We start from the raw sequence: 19580 nt of genomic DNA on the forward strand, positions 1-19580 counted from the left end.
AGTATTGCGATGCCTCTTACTGCCTCCATCTCCTGACAGCTGCGCTAGAGAGAGATAGAGGCATGCGGGCTTCAATGGACGGGCTCAATACAAACAGGAGGAACACACCAGTCTAGGGGATGAGGGGGAGGGGCATTCTTTCTCCCCCCACCATGTAGAACTTTTGGGAACTTTTTTTGTTTGTCTTACACTGTTCCTATTAAAGTATTTTATGCACAGGTACATACATTCATTATAACAACACATTTCATCATTACGCACTGCGGTGAGAACCACTGGGCCTGACAATAGAGTGTGTTTMTTGGGGGATACTAGAGGGCTTTACCAAACTTTGTGATTTGGGAGCGAGCCCCTATTGTTCAGATCCCTCCCCCTTCTTGGGAAGTGGGTGGACCCGAAAAGGCGTCGCAAAGGGGAGAATTGTTTGAGAGCTCAGTCATCCAAAAACGGCCATTCAATGTGAGAACTTGGGGAGCCTAAGAAAATGTCGGTGGCATCGCAGTAAATTACTAAAGCAGTAAAGAAAAAGGAAAAGTGTTTTTTCCCCCGGATTTTACTGAAGTAAAAAGCTGAGAAAGAGATCGATTGTTGTCCGAGGAGTAAATACCAACTATAGCACGTTTTGGTAAGTTTTTCTTTACTAATGATCCCTGTCTTGCGGTAGGTACTACGCGAAGTAATGACACATGCGTTACAAGTTAACAATATGCTTTTATTTATGTAATAACGGATTCACTCAGGTAATCATATTTTAGACACGGATGTGTGATAACATAAACCTTGTATGTTCAGCGTTTTTGAATGTTGTAATCGGGATGCGGGTACCTCGCTAACTTTGTGTGTAACAATTGTTTTGTTTCCACGTCTTTATTTGATTCAACTACTTTTCAGGCCAAATCAATAGAAGCAAAGACTGCGCGCTTAATATTGGGAATATGGAACGAAATGGTCATAAAAAGTACTAATTTGAAAATGTGATTGTAGGATGGTTGTAGAAGATAGTTTTGCGACGCATTGAGTGATGGGGTAGTAGCTTTTGACCATTTCTGCCTTCAGCTTTCGGAATTGCGTCTTTTTTTGCCAAATTAGTTTCTCAAACGTTAGATCTTTGTGTCTGAATGCATTTTGTATTATTCTCATGATAAAAATGTATATTATTTTTTGGTAAAAACATTGTCATTTTAAGACCAAAAGTGTGTAGATTTTTGCAGGCCTCAGTCCGTAGTCGTTCCTATAGAGGAGAGTAACAGAAAACAGACATGGCAAAGCGCTGCCAAATTCCCTCCCCAAATCGTTGGTTTCATGCCTACATCTTATTTATTAGCCTGCCTCAATGTCAACCGAAACAGATTGGATTTTATCTCATGACGCACAGCTTTCACACCACTAATTGTGTGCTTTTAAAAAGAACCCACTCCCCTCATCACTAAACCAAACGTACACTGTGCAAGAATAACCCAATTACAATAAATTGACAGCTGGTCAACTCTTCTGAACCATCAATGCGGTGGAATGCCTGAATGTCTTTTAGCTGTGAGCTGTCAAGGGCGTCTCTCAATGAGTCTCATATCATCCCTTTGCTGAGGAATTATTTAAATGACAAAATATGTTTTTCAAATCCAATGGGCTAATGAGCTCTTGGCGAATCAGCGCATGGGTGAGATTGTCACTGCTCTATTTAGAATACATTTAGCCCAACTGCCTCGCATAGAAAATAGACCTCAGTTAAACCGACAAGACACCCTGTCAGCTGGAGAGATTGTTTCAGCTCAATCCATGATGTCAGATGGATTAAAAATGAGGGCTTGAAATTGCCAGGGATCTCATGATACCATATTATCACGAATACTTTGGTGCCGATATGATACACTACATGACAAAAAGTATGTGGACACCTGCTCATCAAACATCTTATTAAAAAATCATGGGCATTAATATGGAGTTGGTCCCCCCCACCTTTGCTGCTATAACAGCCTGACGTTGCTTCCAGAGGCTGTTTGGAACACGGTAGTGAGTGTTGCAACCGAGGACAGACGATTTTTACATGGCCTACCACTTTGCGGCTGAACCATTGTTGCTCCTAGACGTTTCCACTTCCCAATAACAGCACTTACTGTTGACCAGGGCAGCTCTAGCGGGCCATAAATTTGATGAACTGACTTGTTGGAAATGTGGGACAGTGCCACCTTAAAAGTCACTAAGCTCTCCAGTAAGCCATTCTACTGCCAATGTTCGTCTATGGAGATTGCATGGCTGTGTGGTCGATTTTATACACCTGTCAGCAACCGGTGTGGTTGAAATAGCTGAATCCAGTAATTTGAAGGGGTGTACACATACTTTTGTAAATACAGTACCAGTCAAAAGTTCTGACACAACTACTCATTCAAGGGTTTTTCTTTATTAGTACTATTTTCTACATTGTAGAATAATAGTGAAGTCATCAAAACTATGAAATAACACATATGAATCATGTAGTAACCAAAAAAGTGTTAAACAAATCAAAATATTTTAAATATTTTAGATTCTTCAAAATAGCCACGCTTTGCCTTGATGAACGCTTTGCACACTCTTGGCATTCTCTCAACCAGCTTCACCTGGAATGCTTTTCCAACAGTCTTGAAGGAGTTCCCACATACACTGAGCACTTGTTGGCTGATTTTCCTTCGCCCTGCAGTCCAACTCATCCCAAACCATCTCAATTGGGTTGAGGTCAGGTGATTGTGGAGGCCAGGTCATTTGATGCAGCACTCCATCACTCTCCTTCTTGGTCAAATAGCCCTTACACAGCCTGAAGGTGTGTTGGGTCATTGTCCTGTTGAAAAACAAATGATAGTCCCACTATGCACAAACCAGATGGGATGGCGTATCGCTGCAGAATGCTGTGGTAGCCATGCTGGTTAACTGTGCCTTGAATTCTAAATAAATCACCAACAGTGTCACCAGCAAAGCACCCCCACACCATCACACCTCCTCCTCCATGCTTCACGGTGGTAACCACACATGCAGAGATCATCCGTTCACCTACTCTGCGTCTCACAAAGACACAGCGGTTGGAACCAATTTCTGAGGCTGGTAACTCTAATGAATTTATTAACTCTGGGTCTTCCTTTCCTGTGATGGTCCTCATGAGAGCCAGTTTCATCATAGTGCTTGATGGTTTTTGCGATTGCACCTGAAGAAACTTTCAAAGTTCTTGAAATGTTCCGGATTGACTGACCTTCATGTCTTAAATTAATGATGGACTGTCGTTTCTCTTTGCTTATTTTAGCTGTTTTTGCCATAATATAGACATGGTCTTTTACCAAATGGTGCTATCTTCTGTATACCAACTCTATCTTGTCACAACACAACTGATTGGCACAAACTCATTAAGAAGGAAAGAAATTTCACAAATGAACTTTTAACAAGGCACACCTGTTAATTTAAAAGCATTCCAGGTGACTACCTCATGAAGCTGGTTGAGAGAATGCCAAGCGTGTGCAAAGCTGTCATCAAGGCAAAGGGTGGCTACTTTGAAAAATCTCAAATATATTTAGATTTGTTTAACACTTTTTTGGTTACTACATGATTCCATATGTGTTAGTTCATAGTTTTGATGTCTTCACTATTATTCTACAATGTAGAAAATAGTAAAAATAAAGAAAAACCCTAGAATGAGTAGGTGTGTCCAAACCTTTGACTGGTACTGTATAATGTATGTATTGAGATTCTCATGATTCTATATGTATTTCTATTCGATACTGTGATTTTATAGTCTTTTTATTGTGATTTTATGTCCCAAACATATTGCTCACCATGTCTTCAGCAGAGGGAGAAGAGAGCGTCATGAGAAAACAAGTTTTAATCAGTCATGGAAATAAAAGTGATGAAAACTAATTGGCTCCCTATTTAAATAGAAGATGGAGAACAAGCTATGAAAGAAAAATACTTTGTTTTGGTGCAGGTACAGTCAGCTAGTGTAAAAATAATATTGTGATATTGTCAAAACTAAAAGATACAATATATTGTAAAAAATAATATCCCGATATGTAACTGTATCGATTTCCCCCCCATCGCTATTAAAACCCTTTCCTGCAGTCAAATGACCAAATCGTCCTCTAGTGGCCTTATGGGTGGAATATTATTCATATTTTTCATAATTTCATAATTAATAAACACAATTTAAAAAATATACAGAAAATGCGGTGTTTCTGTGTCAAAGAGTTCTGTTATATTTCAGTCTTCTGTGATGTATATAAAGTGTAATATTGGGATGCAAACTCTAAATGTAATACATTTCAACTCGACACCTGTACCATGTCAGATGTATTATTTTGTTTAAGCCCATAACCATGTGTGTGAGGTGTTTGTTTCAAAGTAGATTTGTTTAAGACTACCAAGAAACACTCTGTGTGACCCTGATTTAGCCCACTGCAGTAAAATGTGTGATCTTTTCATACCTTTACTTGAAGAGATCAAGAAGAATGATCTCTTCAATTAAACTGAATAAGTGAACTGGTTTACCAAGAGGCTATGTATGTTTGGCATTGATTCCTGTGCCTCTGTCTGAGGGACATCTAAGGAACATCTTGTTTGGTAACTCTGGTGTGGTAGAGTTTGTTGTTGACCTTCGGTGGTCGCCGGTCAGAGCTATTCTCTAATTCATTCCAGTCTGATTGGCTTTCTCTCCTTTCTCAGTCTTCTGATCTTATTTGGTGGCACAGTTTTGAGCAGCCTTAGCTGTGTGCCATGAACGTACACATTTTACTGTTCCATTTTCATGCCAGCCCAACATTCGTTAACTATTAACAACAGGGTTAAAGACAAGGATTGGTCCATGGACCTATTCTGGAAAGATAACATCAGGCCTTGAAGTACTTTGAGTTCTTAAAAACACATGACAGGTCCTTATTTTTGTTGCCTTAATAGGTGTGTGTTTGGCATTGGTGTTTTGGTCCACTCTCAGTCGGTATGTCTTGTTCTGTCTATGAATAGCTTGGCTTGGCTAGGACTCATTGGATAGCTTTTGTTTTGACAATGACTCAATGGATAGATCTCATTCTGTCTGGATGTGTTTTCTTGGATAGTTCTGGTTCTGGGCAGGATAGCTCTTGTACTGGCTATGTTCTGGCTATGGGTCCGTGGTTAGTGCTTACTCTGGCTAGGTTCTGGTTGCTGTTGTTTTGCTTCTGATGCCATGAATATAGATTGGGACTATATGGATCGTTTTTGTCCTGGCTGTGACTCTGGGTTGATAGTCCTTTAGTTCTTGTTCTGGCGCTGTGGGACGTTTTGAGTTCTGTCTAAGTTCTGGCTACAACTGTGGAAAGGTTTATTGTTTTCTTAGAGGATTTAATGTTAATTGGCAAAGGGAGAAAAATAACTCCTGAGGGTGTGCTTTCATCTGTGCTACAGCGGGTACGATCATGTAGTCATAACAGCCTGCAGGCAACTATCTGCGGGCCTAACTCTGTGCGTGCGTGTGTGTGTGTGTGTATGTGTGTGCATGATGGTTCTCCAATCAGGATAATCTCTTTACACTGGAATGTGCAGCTTGTCACTCTCGTCTTGAACAAGCCCCTCTCAGGATCACCTGCATGTTCCAGTGAAGTCAGATCTCAGTGTAGGGCATGCTGTGTGTTTCTCATAGCCTGCACTATGGACTGTGCTTGTGAAAGAGAGCGACTTTAGGCTGTGAGTCTATCCATATTAGGCGGTTATACTAGTGTTTTAGTGTAATGGTGATCATACACATAGCCAACTATAAAGGCTTGGTTGCTGGAAGCTCATTTGAACATTTTCCCACAGATCAAACCTATTGTTCTGTAGATTTGCATTTATGGCTGTGTAGTTTACTTGACATATTGTGCTTTAGTGTTGCAGGGGTTGCAGGGTCAGGTTTCTCATGTCCTGGGGGTTTTAGGTGTCCAGTCTCAGAGAGGGCCACCTGGAGCAACAGGTGGCCAGGGTCCAGTACCCTCCCCTGGGGCTCCGAGCCACCCTGCCTCCCAAGCCTGACCCTGCATACCTCAATAGCCTTCCACAGCCTCTTCCACACAGGATGAGGGGGAGAGAGGGCGGGATGGAGAAAGGAGGTAGAGGAGAGGGGAATGAAGGAGGGAGGGAATAGAGAACATAGCTGTGCAGGAGAGAAGCATGGAAGAGAAAGGAAAGGGAGGACAGAGATAAAAAAGGAGTGAAAAGTCTGCATAGTTCGAGAGACATAGAAGTTGTAGATGTTTGCTCACACTCCTGTATCCCTGCCACCTACCTAACAATTGATCACATTACACAGATGTACCTGAAACTATGTGCTTTTGGCCTTTCAAGGGTGTTGAATAAATCTCCTTGAGACCTGTCTCGGTGATAATACAGTGCATTCAGAAAGTATTCAGACCCCTTGACTTTTTCCACATTTTGTTACGTTACAGCCTTATTCTAAAATGGATGAAGTTGTTTTTTCCATCATCAATCTACACGCAATCCTCCATGATGACAAAGCAAAAACAGGTTTTTAGATTTTTTTGCAAATTTATAAAAAATTAAAAACGGAAATATCACATTTACATAAGTATTCAGACCCTTTACTCAGTACTTTGTTGAAGCACTTTTGGCAGCAATTACAGCCATGAGTCTTCTTGGCACACCTATATTTGCGGAGTGTCTCCCATTCTTCTCTGCAGATCCTCTCAAGCACTGCCAGGTTGGATGGGGAGCGTCGCTGCACAGCTATTTTCAGGTCTCTCCAGAGATGTTCGATCAGGTTCAAGTCCAGGCTCTGGCTGGGCCACTCAAGGATATTCAGATACTTGTACCGAAGCCCCTCTTGTGTTGTCTTGGCTGAGTGCTTAGGGTCGTTGTCCTATTGGAAGGTGAACCTTCGCCCCAGTCTGAGGTCCTGAGCGCACTAGAGCAGGTTTTCATTAAGGATCTCTCTGTTCTTTGCTCCGTTCATTTTTCCCTTGATCCTGACTAGTCTCCCAGTCCCTGTCACTTAAAAACATCCCCACAGCATGATGCTGCCACCACCATGCTTCACCACCAGGTTTCCTCCAGAAGTAACGCTTGTCATTTAGGCTAAAGCGTTCAATCTTGGTTTCATCAAACCAGATAATCTTGTTTCTCATGGTCTGAGAGTCCTTTAGTTGCCTTTTGGCAAACTCCAAGCGGGCTGTCATGTACCTTTTACAGAGGAGTGGCTTCCGTCTGGCCACTCTACTATAAAGGCCTGATTGGTGGAGTGCTGCAGAGATGGGTGTCCTTCTGGAAGGTTCTCCACAGAGGAACTCTGGAGCTCTGTCAGAGTGACCATCAGGTTCTTGGTCACCTCCCTGACCAAGGCCCTTCTCCCCCTATTGCTCAATTTGGCCGGGCGGCCAGCTCTAGGAAGAGTCTTGGTGGTTCAAAACTTCTTCCATTTAGGAATGATGGAGGCCACTGTGTTCTTGGGGACCTTCAATGCAGCAGAAATGTTTTGGTACCTTTCCCCAGATCTGTGCCTCGACACAATCATGTTTCGGTGTACTACGGACAATTCCTTCGGCCTCATGGCTTGGTTTTTGTTCTGACATGCACTGTCAACTGTAGGACCTTATATAGACAGATGTGTGCCTTTCCAAATCATGTCCAATCAATTGAATTTACCACAGGTGGACTCCAAGTTGTAGAAACATCTCAAGGATGATCAATGGAAACAGGATGCCCCTGAGCTCAATTTCGAGTCTCATAGCAAAGGGTCTAAATACTTACGATTTTACACCGATTTTCTAAATTTTTTATAATATTTTTTTTTACACCTTTATTTAACTAGGCAAGTCAGTTAAGAACACATTCTTATTTTCAATGACGGCCTAGGAACGGTAGGTTAACTGCCTTGTTCAGGGGCAGAGCGACAGATCTTTACCTTGTCAGCTCAGGGATTCAATCTTGGAACCTTACGGTTAAACTAGTCCAACGCTCTAACCACCCGCTCTAACCACCTGCCTCACGAGGAGCCCGCCTGTTACGCGAATGCAGTAAACATCAATGCCTTTCTTAAAATCAATACACAGAAGTATATATTTTTAAACCTGCATATTTAGCTAAAAGAAATCCAGGTTAGCAGGCAATATTAACCAGGTTAAATTGTGTCACTTCTCTTGCGTTCATTGCACGCAGAGTCAGGGTATATGCAACAGTTTGGGCCGCCTGGCTCGTTGCGAACTAATTTTCCAGAATTTTACGTAGTTATGACATAACATTGAAGGTTGTGCAATGTAACAGCAATATTTAGACTTATGAATGCCACCCATTAGATAAAATACGGAACGGTTCCGTATTTCACTGAAAGAATAAACGTTTTGTTTTCGAGATGATAGTTTCCGGATTCGACCATATTAATGACCTAAGGCTCGTATTTCTGTGTGTTATTATGTTATAATTAAGTCTATGATTTGATAGAGCAGTCTGACTGAGCGATGGTAGGCACCAGCAGGCTCGTAAGCATTCATTCAAACAGCACTTTCATGCGTTTTGCCAGCAGCTCTTCGCAATGCTTCAAGCATTGAGCTGTTTATGACTTCAAGCCTATCAACTCCCGAGATTAGGCTGGTGTAACCGATGTGAAATGGCTAGCTAGCTAGCGGGGTGCGCGCTAATAGCGTTTCAAACGTCACTCGCTCTGAGACTTGGAGTAGTTGTTCCCCTTGCTCTGCATGGGTAACGCTGCTTCGAGGGTGGCTGTTGTCGAGGTTTTCCGGGTCGAGCCCAGGTAGCGGCGAGGAGAGGGATGGAAGCTATACTCTTACACTGGCTATACTAAAGTTCCTATAAGAACATCCAATAGTCAAAGGTATATGAAATACAAATCGTATAGAGAGAAATAGTCCTATAGTTCCTATAATAACTACAACCTAAAACTTCTTACCTGGGAATATTGAAGACTCATGTTAAAAGGAACCACCAGCTTTCATATGTTCTCATGTTCTGAGCAAGGAACTTAAACGTTAGCTTTCTTACATGGCACATATTGCACTTTTACTTTCTTCTCCAACACTTTGTTTTTGCATTATTTAAACCAAATTGAACATGTTTCATTATTTATTTGAGGCTAAATTGATTTTATAGATGTATTATATTAAGTTAAAATAAGTGTTCATTCAGTATTGTTGTAATTGTCATTATTACAAATAAATAATAATTGGCCGATTAATCGGTATCGGCTTTTTTTGGTCCTCCAATAATCGGTATCGGCGTTGAAAAATCATAATCGGTCGACCTCTAATCCTAACGGGAGCTTGTATCCTAACGGGAGCTTGTATCCTAACGGGAGCTTGTGTGCACACTCAGCTCACGTGTGTGTAGGGAGCGGTCGGAACGCAGTTGAGTGAATGAGACACAGAGGGGAAAGGGAATTTAGGGAGAAGAGCTGTGTGATGCTTGGCTTGTTTTCTTTTGTTGTTGTGCCCAGTAAATGCACATGTAGAAATGGAACACTAAAGTAAAAGCAAATTAACTTTCCTCAAGACACTTTAAAATGACAAAATTTCACTTCCCGTTTTGCCAGCCACAAAGCACAATCCACCAAATAGTTTTACAGTATTAGATAAAAAAAATTTAAGATCACGTTTTGAGTATTTGAGTACTCTATTAAATACAGGCCTATAAAAACCTGATGGAATACACAAGCTGCATTCTAAATGAGGACAGTTTTATCACAAACTCTAAATGGACTGGTTGATTGGAGTGGAACATTCCCGTCCCTACATACTGTTGTTTTGTACTGCTGACTGCGCAGTATCCATCATCAGCTTGCCACCCTGAATCAGAAGACTAGTTTTACGTAGGTAGAAGTCACACTTATGTTTGAATAAAGGCACGTGTGACCTCTAGCGTCAGTGACCTCTAGGTGTGTTGACACACACTCTGCTGTTTGTGTGTGTGAGACTGACATAGTGTTGTTAAATCATTGATAAACTCCAGACACTGGTAAGTAAGCAGAGTGTGTGTAGACAAACAGTCCTGTGTGTGCTAAGTAGATATTTGTACAAAGATTAGCTAGCGTTAAACGAGCCAAGAGCCACGCAGGCATCCTCTCAAAGACCATTCACACAGGAGCACCAGATAGCACAGCAACGCTCTGACTGAAACCTCTCTCACCCTCTCTCGGTTTCTGTCTCTTTCTATCTTTGTCTCTGTCTCTAAAGGCGTCCGCATGCTGCAGTTCGGCTGGCTCCTAGCCGAACCAAACGAGTGTGCTCGCATACTCCCTTAAAAGACCTTCGCTTGAAAAACGAGAAGAATTGGCCTTTACTCTCTCTCTCTCTCTTACGCACACACACACACACACACACACACACACACACACACACACACACACACACACACACACACACACAGTTTGTGTGAACAGAACCCCACAGAGCCATCAACATATTTTGGTTGGAGCCATCCTTCAATGTCATCTTGTGCCAATGTGTTATGACTGTGTTATGACTGTGTTATGACTGTGTAATGACTGTGTAATGACTAAGTAATGACTGTTATGACTGTGTAATGACTGTGTTATGACTGTGTAATGACTGAGTAATGACTGTGTTATTACTGTGTTATTACTGTGTTATAACTGATTTGTCTGTGTTATGACTGTGTTTTGACAGAGTAATGATTGAGTAATGATCCATCACTCTGTGACAGGCACTGGAATGTCTTCTCCCTAGGGAGGGATCAACCAATGTCTTAAGCCCTCTGCATGCTTTGGTTCGGCTGGCGCCTAGCCAAACTCTGCTAGGTGAACCAAATGTATGCTCTCATACTCTCTTAAAATGTCTCATTCATTTTCACGTTTTTGCAGAGGAGATCTTAGTCACTCAATTTTACATCTAAGATGTTTAGTGCAGTATTTCTCAAGTAAAAAAATGAGCATGAATACAATTAGTCTCTTGTTGAATGACAAAAAACACTTAATTGAAGAATCTCTACTGTTAACCAATCACTGACGTAGGGGCATAGTCTTGAGTTAGCGAACTTCGGTTTGCCTCGAAGATACGTTTTTTTGTCCACGAACAGCCGAATAAACCCTTACCGAAGACCATTACGAACCAAAACATCACAAAATGTCATCTGTTCCAAACTGTTCCAAACTGTTTCGGATGGAAAGCATGCGGACGGACGCCTTTACTCTTCAGTTACACTGAAAGTAGTTTTTCGTTGGTTTTTATTGTCATTTCTGATTGTTTCTGTGTCTAGGAGTTGCTTTTCTCTCTCCAGTAGTATTCTGGGACGCGTTCTTATTGACTTTGTTCTCTGATTCAAAAGACACTTTGTCACTCAACAACAATATTTCAGTTTGGATCAGGAAGGTGATTTGATATTTCAGTCTGGATCAGGAAGGTGATTTGATATTTCAGTTCGGCTCAGGAAGGTGATTTGATGGGATAGTAATATTGAGATAGGAGGCAAGGGTCTTGATTCCATAAAGTTCCCGCGGTGCCTGATCACTTAACGTTGTAGACACAGACATAGAGACCGTCAGCGCCAGAGTGAGTGGGGGTGGGAGGGGAGGTTTTACTACAAAGAGTTGTGTTCTAACAGAATAGCAGCTAGATGGCTAATACTCACTCCTCGTCCAGGGAGTAACACTCCCGTCGACTGTCCCTACTGCTCTAGTGGATCCCGATTCTGAAGTAATCGACACTGCTGCGCTTTTGCCCTCCCTGGCCACAGTCACCAGAGACAGCGCCCCGTCTGCATCGTATCCACCCGGGAAGGCCATGTGACCCCTACTCCTAGGTTCAGGCTCTGATCCCAAAACAACACTTGCCGAAGCGAGAGGGGAGAGAAGTGAAAATGGAATGAAGGGCCGAACGGCTCCGGCAGGAGGTATATCCAGGAATGATGGCCATCGCAATGAGTTGCGTCAGGCTGAGGTTTCATCTTGGCAGGGCCGATTCCAGTCTGGCCTCCTAAAGAACCTTCTTCTAACAAGAAGTCTGGCGCCGGCCCTCATTACCATCCACTGGAAGGGCTACCTGCCCGAGAATGTAAGCGATATCAACAGCTGTCGGATCACATACAGGAGCTCACTGTTCGAGCTTTTCACGTTGGATGAAAAGCATACCCAAATTCAATTTAGTAGATTGGATTGAAAACACTCTGAGTTTCTAAAACGGTATTGAGCGTCACTCTTTTCAAATGGATTTTTCATTGGCGAATCCAGTATTTCTAATTACTTCTGCAGTTTCCTACCACTCTGCAACTGAATCGTCAACAGTCTTTAGAAATGTTGAGAGAGCGTTTTCCTTTGTGCTGTCTGTTAATGGAGAGGTCCGCCATCCAGGAACGGGAACTTGAAGCTGTCCGGTTAATAGACGCGAATGTTGACAGAAAGTCAGCTACGTTGTTTTAGATCCTGTATTAGAACACAGATCATCCCGTCTTCAATTGTTATTGACTTATTTGACGTAAACAATACTAAAGTTGTATGGCAGTTAGTATGATGTATTTGCAAAGTTACACGTACTTTGAGATCATTTTGTCAGTCACGTTGCACAAGTTGGAACCGTGTGTTCTGGATCAAACGGCGCAAAAAAATTGGCATTTCTGGATATATATCGACGGAATAAGTCGACAAAGGACCATTTGTGAATGTTTTGGGACATATTGGAGAATAACAAACATCTTCCAACGCAATGCTCGTCAACGTAAGGCACAATGAATATATTTTATTTCTGCGTTTTGTCGCGCCTGCAGGGTTAAATTATGCTTCTCTCTCTTTGTTTACTATGGCGTATCCTCAATTAATTTGCAGGTTTGCTTCTCGCTGAAGCCCGTAATTGAAATCTGACATAGTTGCGCTGGTTTCACAACAAGTGTAGCTTTAATTATGGTTATTGCATCTGTTGAATTTAATGAAAGTTAGATTGTATATTAGTAATTATATTGAATTTGGCGCTCTGCATATTTACTGGCTTTTGGCCAAGATGGACGTTAGCGTCCCACATATTTCCCAGAGAAGTTAAACAACAATCCAAGAACCGGACATACAAAGTCAGAATTGCCGATAAGAGGAACAACTTACCAACTGGTGAGTGAACAATGGAGAGTGACAGCTAAAGGGGAGGACGATAAGGTGATGACACAGTAATGGCAATCCAGGTTGAATCATAATATTAAACAGGTGCGCGTCAATCATGAGTGCCAGTGTTGCGTATAATGACTGTCCCAATGTGTTCAGATATGGGTTGGGGCGATCGTCGCATCGGGGGAAGCGGGGGGGGGCGCGTACCAAAGTGAACAAATTCACTCATACCATACGAATTTGATAGGTTGTGCATATAGCAGCATTTATTATATTATAGACTATGTACATGTCACCCTTGGATAATAAGACGAACGGTTCCGTATTTACGTAGAAGAATAAAACGTTTTGGTTTATCGAGATGATAGTTTCCGGATATCGACCATTTAGATACCTAGGTCGTCATTTCTTGTGTTATTATGTCTAGCTAATAAGTCTATATTGATAGCGCAGCTACATGAGCGATGGTATGCACCCAGCAGCATCGTATAGCATTCATTTCAACACTGTCACTTCATGCGTTTTGCCAGCAGCCTCTTCGCTCATGCTTGCAAGCATTAGCTGGAGTTTTATGCGCTATAGCCTATTGCAACTTCCGTAATAGGCTGCGTAGTACCAGAGGAGAAAGTGCATACTAGCTAAGCGGGAGTGGCCCGCTTAAGTAGCAATTGTCAACAGGTCCACTCGCTCTCGACTTGGGGGTAGTTGTTCCCTTGCTCTCGCATGGGTAACGCTGCTTCAGAGGTGGCTAGTGTGTGCGAGTTTTCACGTCGAGTCCAGCGTGACGCGAGGAGAGGTATTGAAGCACTGACTCTTACACTGGCGTAGACTTACAAGTTCCTATAAGAACACAATCCAAGGGTATATGAAATACAAATCGTATAGAGAGAATATACCTACTGTGTCTTCGAAATAACAATATGTCTACACTGAAAATTATGGGATACTGATAATTAAGGAACACTATGTTAGAAACTATGATTTCTAGTTTCAATGTGCTACAGGATAACTGTAAACGTTAGCTTTTACATGGCACATTGACTTACTTCTTCTCCAACCTTGTTTTGCATTATTTAAAAGAACGTTGAACATGTGTTCGATTTATATTATTTGAGAGCGTTACATTAGTTTTATAGATGTATTATTATTAAGTTAAATAATTGTTCATTCCATGGTAATTGCTTATAATAAATAGTCATGCATTATCATAAATATAGTGATAATTGGCCGAGATGGTATATCGGCTTTTTTGGCTCCAATAACGCGATCGGGCTTGAATAAAATCATAATTCGAGGCGACTCTAATCCTAACGCGATCTAAGGAGTTGATATCCTAACGGACCTGTAGCCGTTCGCTGTGTGCACACTTCAGCTCACGTGTGGTGTGGACGGTCGGAACGCAGTGAGTGAATGGACACCAGAGGGCAAAAGGTGAGGATATTAGTGAGAGGAGCTGTTTGTTGCTTGGCTTGTTTTCTTGTTTTTGTTGCTCCATGTATACATGCACAGTAGAAATGGAACACTAAAGTAAAAGCGAAATTAACTTTCCTCAATGACACTTCTAAATATTACACAAATTTCACTTTCCCTTTTCCCAGCCCCAGGCAGACATCGCGAACCATAATAGATTTCTTACATTGTTAGATAAAAAATCTTAAGATCACGTTTGAAGTATTTGAGTACTCTATTATAGATATCTCATCCAGGCCTATAACTCCGCAACCCAGAGGAATACACAAGTCTGCTTCTAATGAGGAGCGAGTCTTTATACAAAACTAAATGTGATCGGTCTGAGTGGAAAATGGACATTCCCCCCTACATTGAACTGTTTTTTGACTGTGCTAAGACTGCGCAGTATCCTCCATGCAGCTGCCACCTGACCGGACTAGATTTTACCGTAGTAGCATAGAGTCAACTATTATGTTTGAATGACGGCACGTGGTGCCTAGCTCATGCCTCTAGAGTGTGTTGACACACCACCTCTGCTTGTTTGTGTGTGTGGACTGACATAAGTGTTTGTTGAAATCATTGATACAACTCGCAGACACTGGAATAAGCCAGGTGTGTAGACAAACTATCTTGTGCTAGTTAGATATTGTGGTACACAAGAATGTAGGCTACGTTAAACGTCACAGAGCCACGCAGGCATCGCTTCTCAAAACCATCACAAGGCACCAATAGCACAGCAACGTCTCTGAGCTGAACACCTCTCACCCCTCTCGGTTCTGTCTCTTTCCGTATCTTGTGCGCTCTGTCTCTCAAGGCGTCCGCATGCGACTAGTCTCGGCTGCTTCCTAGCCGAACCACAACGAGTAGTGCGTCCGGAACTCCCTTAAAAGACCTTCCTTTGACAAACGGAAGAATGGCCTCTTTCTCTCTTCTACTCTCTCGTATCCACACACACACAACCACACAACACACACACACATACACACAACCACAGCACACCACACACACCACACACACACACACAACACACACACACACAACCACACACACACACACACACACCACCCCACACACACACACACGTTGGTGAACAACCCCACGGAGCATCCACATCAATATTTGGTTGGAGCCACCGTCAATGCTATCTTATGCCAAGTAGACTGTGTTACTTTTATGACTGTGGTATGACTGTGTTATGACTGGGTTTGACTATCGGAGCTGTAATGACTAGTAAGGTGCGGTTATACTGTGTATGATTACTGTTTACTGATTGACATTTGTGTTATTACTGTGTTATTACTGTGTTATAATATTTTACTGTGTTATGACTGTGTTTTGCAGAGTATGCATTGAGTAATGTATCGCAGTGACTCTGATGACAGGCACTGCGGTAATGTCTTCTCCCTAGATGGATCAACCACTGTCTTTAAGCCCTGCATGGCTTTTAAGTGTCGCGGGCGCTAGCAAACTCTGCTAGGTGAGCTCAATGTTGCTCTACTATCTCTCTTATAAATGTCTCGATTTCGTTCAGCGTTTAATTGCAGAGGAAGTCGTTAGTCACTCTATTTACATGCTATGATGTTTAGTGTTGAAGTATTTTCTCAGTAAAAAAATTGCATGTAAGTACATATTCGTCTCTATGTTAATGACAAAAAACACTTTATTGAAGAATCTCTCTGTTAACCAATCACTGACTTTAGGCATAGTCTTGAGTTTAGCAACTTCGGCTGTGCTCGAAATACTGTTGTTTTTTTCACGAACGAATCCGCAGATAGAACCCTTACCAGAGACCCAATTACGAAACCACAAAATGCACAAATGTTCCAGGTCTCGTTTCCAAACTGTTTCCAATACTGTTTGCGAGGTAAGCATGCGGACGGACGCCTTTACTCTTCAGTTACACTAGGAAGAGAGTTTTTCGTTGGTTTATCATTGTCATTTTCTGGATGTTTCTATGTGTCTAGAGTTGCTTTTCTCTCTCCAGAAGTATTCTGCGGACGCATTCTTATTTGACTTTGTTCTTTCTGATTCAAAGACACTTGTCACTCAACAACATATTTCATTATCAGGAAGTGATTTGATATTTCATTTGGATTAGGAAGTGATTTGATATTTCGAAGTTCGGGCTCCAGGAGGTTGAATGTTAATATCTTCTAGTTCTTTGGTATCAGAGGAAGGTGACATATGATATTTCATCTGATCAGGAGTATTTATATTTCAGTTCGGTCAGGAGGGTGTTGATATATTCAGTTTGGATCAGGAATCGTGAATATTGCATCATTGTTCTATCGTTTGGATCAGGAAATGGTGATTTTTGACTTATTTTCCCAGTTTGATCAGAAGGATGATTTGACTTATTTCGTTTGGATCAGAATATGTTTCTATTCTCATCTGGATCAGGAAGGTCGATTTGGGTGGATTTCAGTTCGCTCAGGATTTTATACTCGATATTCTCAGTTTGGAGTCACGGAAGGTGTTTGGTGTCCTACCGTCATAGGCTGTGTTTAAGACGTCTGTTTATTTTACTACAGTCCCGATCCTTCCAGAGTGTAAAAACACGTACTTATCTTAGCTGGTGAGAATGGATGCATCTGTGCTTGTCCCTTTGATCTGGAAGGCTTACCACTGTATATTTGTAATGCTGTCACCGCAGATCACGGGAACTGGTACTGAACGCAACACAGCCTGCAAGTTTTAGATTTTAGACGATAGCTTCTATGTATCTGCATTCGAATTTCCAAGCGGTACAATGCCACATATGGGAATTATGCCTGTGCATCATTTGCTATATTTCTCTCTTGCTGACTGGGAAGCTGCTCTGTTCTGTCTCTCTGTCGTCGCATTACCTGTGCTTGGCTGCTTCTCTGCTTATAGTCGGGAACCACATCCTTTTTTCAGGGAGGCTACTGCCGGTCTCCTTGCGCTGCTATGCACATGTCTGAGAGTTCTCTCTCTCTCTTGCCTCCTCTCTACTCTCCTGCACATTACCCACTAACCACACTTCCATTATCCTCGAACACACACCACACACCACAACAACAACACAACACACACCACAACACACACACACACCACCACACCCGCTGTAATCCAGTCTAGTTCTGACACTCAAAGCTCCCTTTGAATATAGTTCCCCGCCGCTTTCCTGTGCAAGTTTCAGGCCCAAGGCAATCTTCACTCGCATCCAAACACACCACTTAACACACACACAATACACACACACACCACACAACACAGACAACACCCACACACACACACACAACACACACACACACACACCCGGACCACCACACACACACACACACACAACACACACACAACACACAACACACAGACAACAGTCACACACACACACAGACGCTAGACACAGATGACAAGAGACAAATCACAGAGACAGAGGACCAACACAGACACAAACACAAATCAGAGACGCAGAGACAGACACAGAGACAAACACAGAGACAGAGTACACACAGAGACCACACAGAGGACACACACGAGCCGACGACAACACAGAGGACACGACAGGGTATCATTACACTAACCTGATCTTTAATGTGACCCATGATATAAGCAGGTTATCGATAGACATCACCTATTCACCTCATTATTGAATTAAAACCCTATCTCTTCCCATCATCTAAATTTGAATATAACCCTCTATCTCTCAGCTCTATGACATATACCCTACTTCAGCACTTTGACATATAACCCCTATCTCTAGCCATCTATTATTGACATATACCCCTCTATTCACAGCCATATATTAACTTACATATAACCCCTATCTCTCAGCATCTATTTAGTTCTGACATAGAACCTCTATCTCTTCAGTCCATTCTATTATTGACATTAACCCCTGTCTCTCCAGCCATCTACTCTCATCTTTCTCGTCCGCACCGTGCTCGTGTGATCCTATAATTTATTTCTCTTAATACCTTTTCTTTTATAGCTTGATTTTACATGTCCTCCCCGTTTCCCACGGCTTATTCTATAATCGCATTCTTCTCATTTCTTTTTCATTCTTGTCCTTCCTCTCTTTCCCTTCCTTTATTACTCCCTAGATGAGAGCAGTATGGGTGACAGGATAGGTGGGCTGGAGGGCTTTTGAAGATTGATATGGAGAGAGAATGTCTCTTGATTATAATTTGGTTCCATAATCATTCTGATGTTAGCTGACCCAAAGAAGTAGGTGGCCCTTCCACTCACTCACTCGCCTTTATTTTTTCCTCCCCTGAGCCCCTGTAAGAATCTACACCGAGAATATGCCATGTATGTAGCATGCAAGTACATCTTATTCGTTGTGTGTTTATCTACGTTCTTTGTGTGTCTGAGCTATAATCATGTACGTTCTGGAGAGATTGCGACTGGTCTTGTTTATTACACCTACTACTTCTATTATTTGTTGAGTATTGCCCCTCTGTGGAGTTAATTACTATTTACTATGTGATGACCGCCAGGTGTCTGTTGTGTGTGTGTGTGTGTGTGTGTGTGTGTGATGTTTGTAGCATGTGTGTGCTTGTGTGTGTGTGTGTGTGTGTGTGTGTGTGGTGTGTGTGTGTGTGTATGTAGTGTTGTGTGAGTGTTGAGCGGGTTGATACTGCGGCATTAGTTTAGTTGCGTGTGCTATGTGTGTGTGTGGTTGTGCTTATGGTATGTGTGTGTTGTGTGTGTTGTGTGACTGATTTTGTGTGTGTTGTGTGTGCATGTGTGTTGTGTGTGTAGTGTTGTGTGCTGTGTGATTTGTGGGTGTGTGTGACCTGTGTTGTGTGTGTGTGTGTGTGTTACTGGGCATGTTAGTTTGGTGTCTCTTTCCGTGGTGATGGACTTTACTTGATTACTCAGGAGTTTGTCTGGGGCTCCTTGCGTTCTTAGTGAAAGCCTTCTCAGAAACGCCCTGTCTTCCCTGAAGAGAGGCAACACACACACAACACACACACACCAACACAACACAGGAGTTTCTTATAGCTATGAGGCCTAGATACGGTGATCTTATATACACTTACCTGTGCACTCACAACCCTCACTACACACGGACTTAACTCTACCACACAATACATCAGTACACACATCAGCCACACTCATTCGTATTAAC

At 42.2% G+C, this 19580-nt stretch overlaps 1 protein-coding gene across 2 annotated transcripts in view; it reads left to right on the plus strand.

Moving 5' to 3' along the window:
- Positions 1-427: 427 nt before the first annotated feature.
- LOC112070187 (brother of CDO) overlaps positions 428-19580 on the plus strand; it is a 57154-nt gene continuing 38001 nt past the window's right edge. For both annotated transcript variants that reach the window (XM_024137601.2, XM_070438864.1), the window contains exon 1: positions 428-625. The gene's annotated coding sequence lies outside the window, so the exon portion shown is untranslated. The remainder of the gene's footprint in view (positions 626-19580) is intronic.

The sequence above is a fragment of the Salvelinus sp. IW2-2015 genome, unplaced genomic scaffold (genome assembly GCF_002910315.2).
Source record: "Salvelinus sp. IW2-2015 unplaced genomic scaffold, ASM291031v2 Un_scaffold1252, whole genome shotgun sequence".
Lineage (NCBI taxonomy): Eukaryota > Metazoa > Chordata > Actinopteri > Salmoniformes > Salmonidae > Salvelinus > Salvelinus sp. IW2-2015.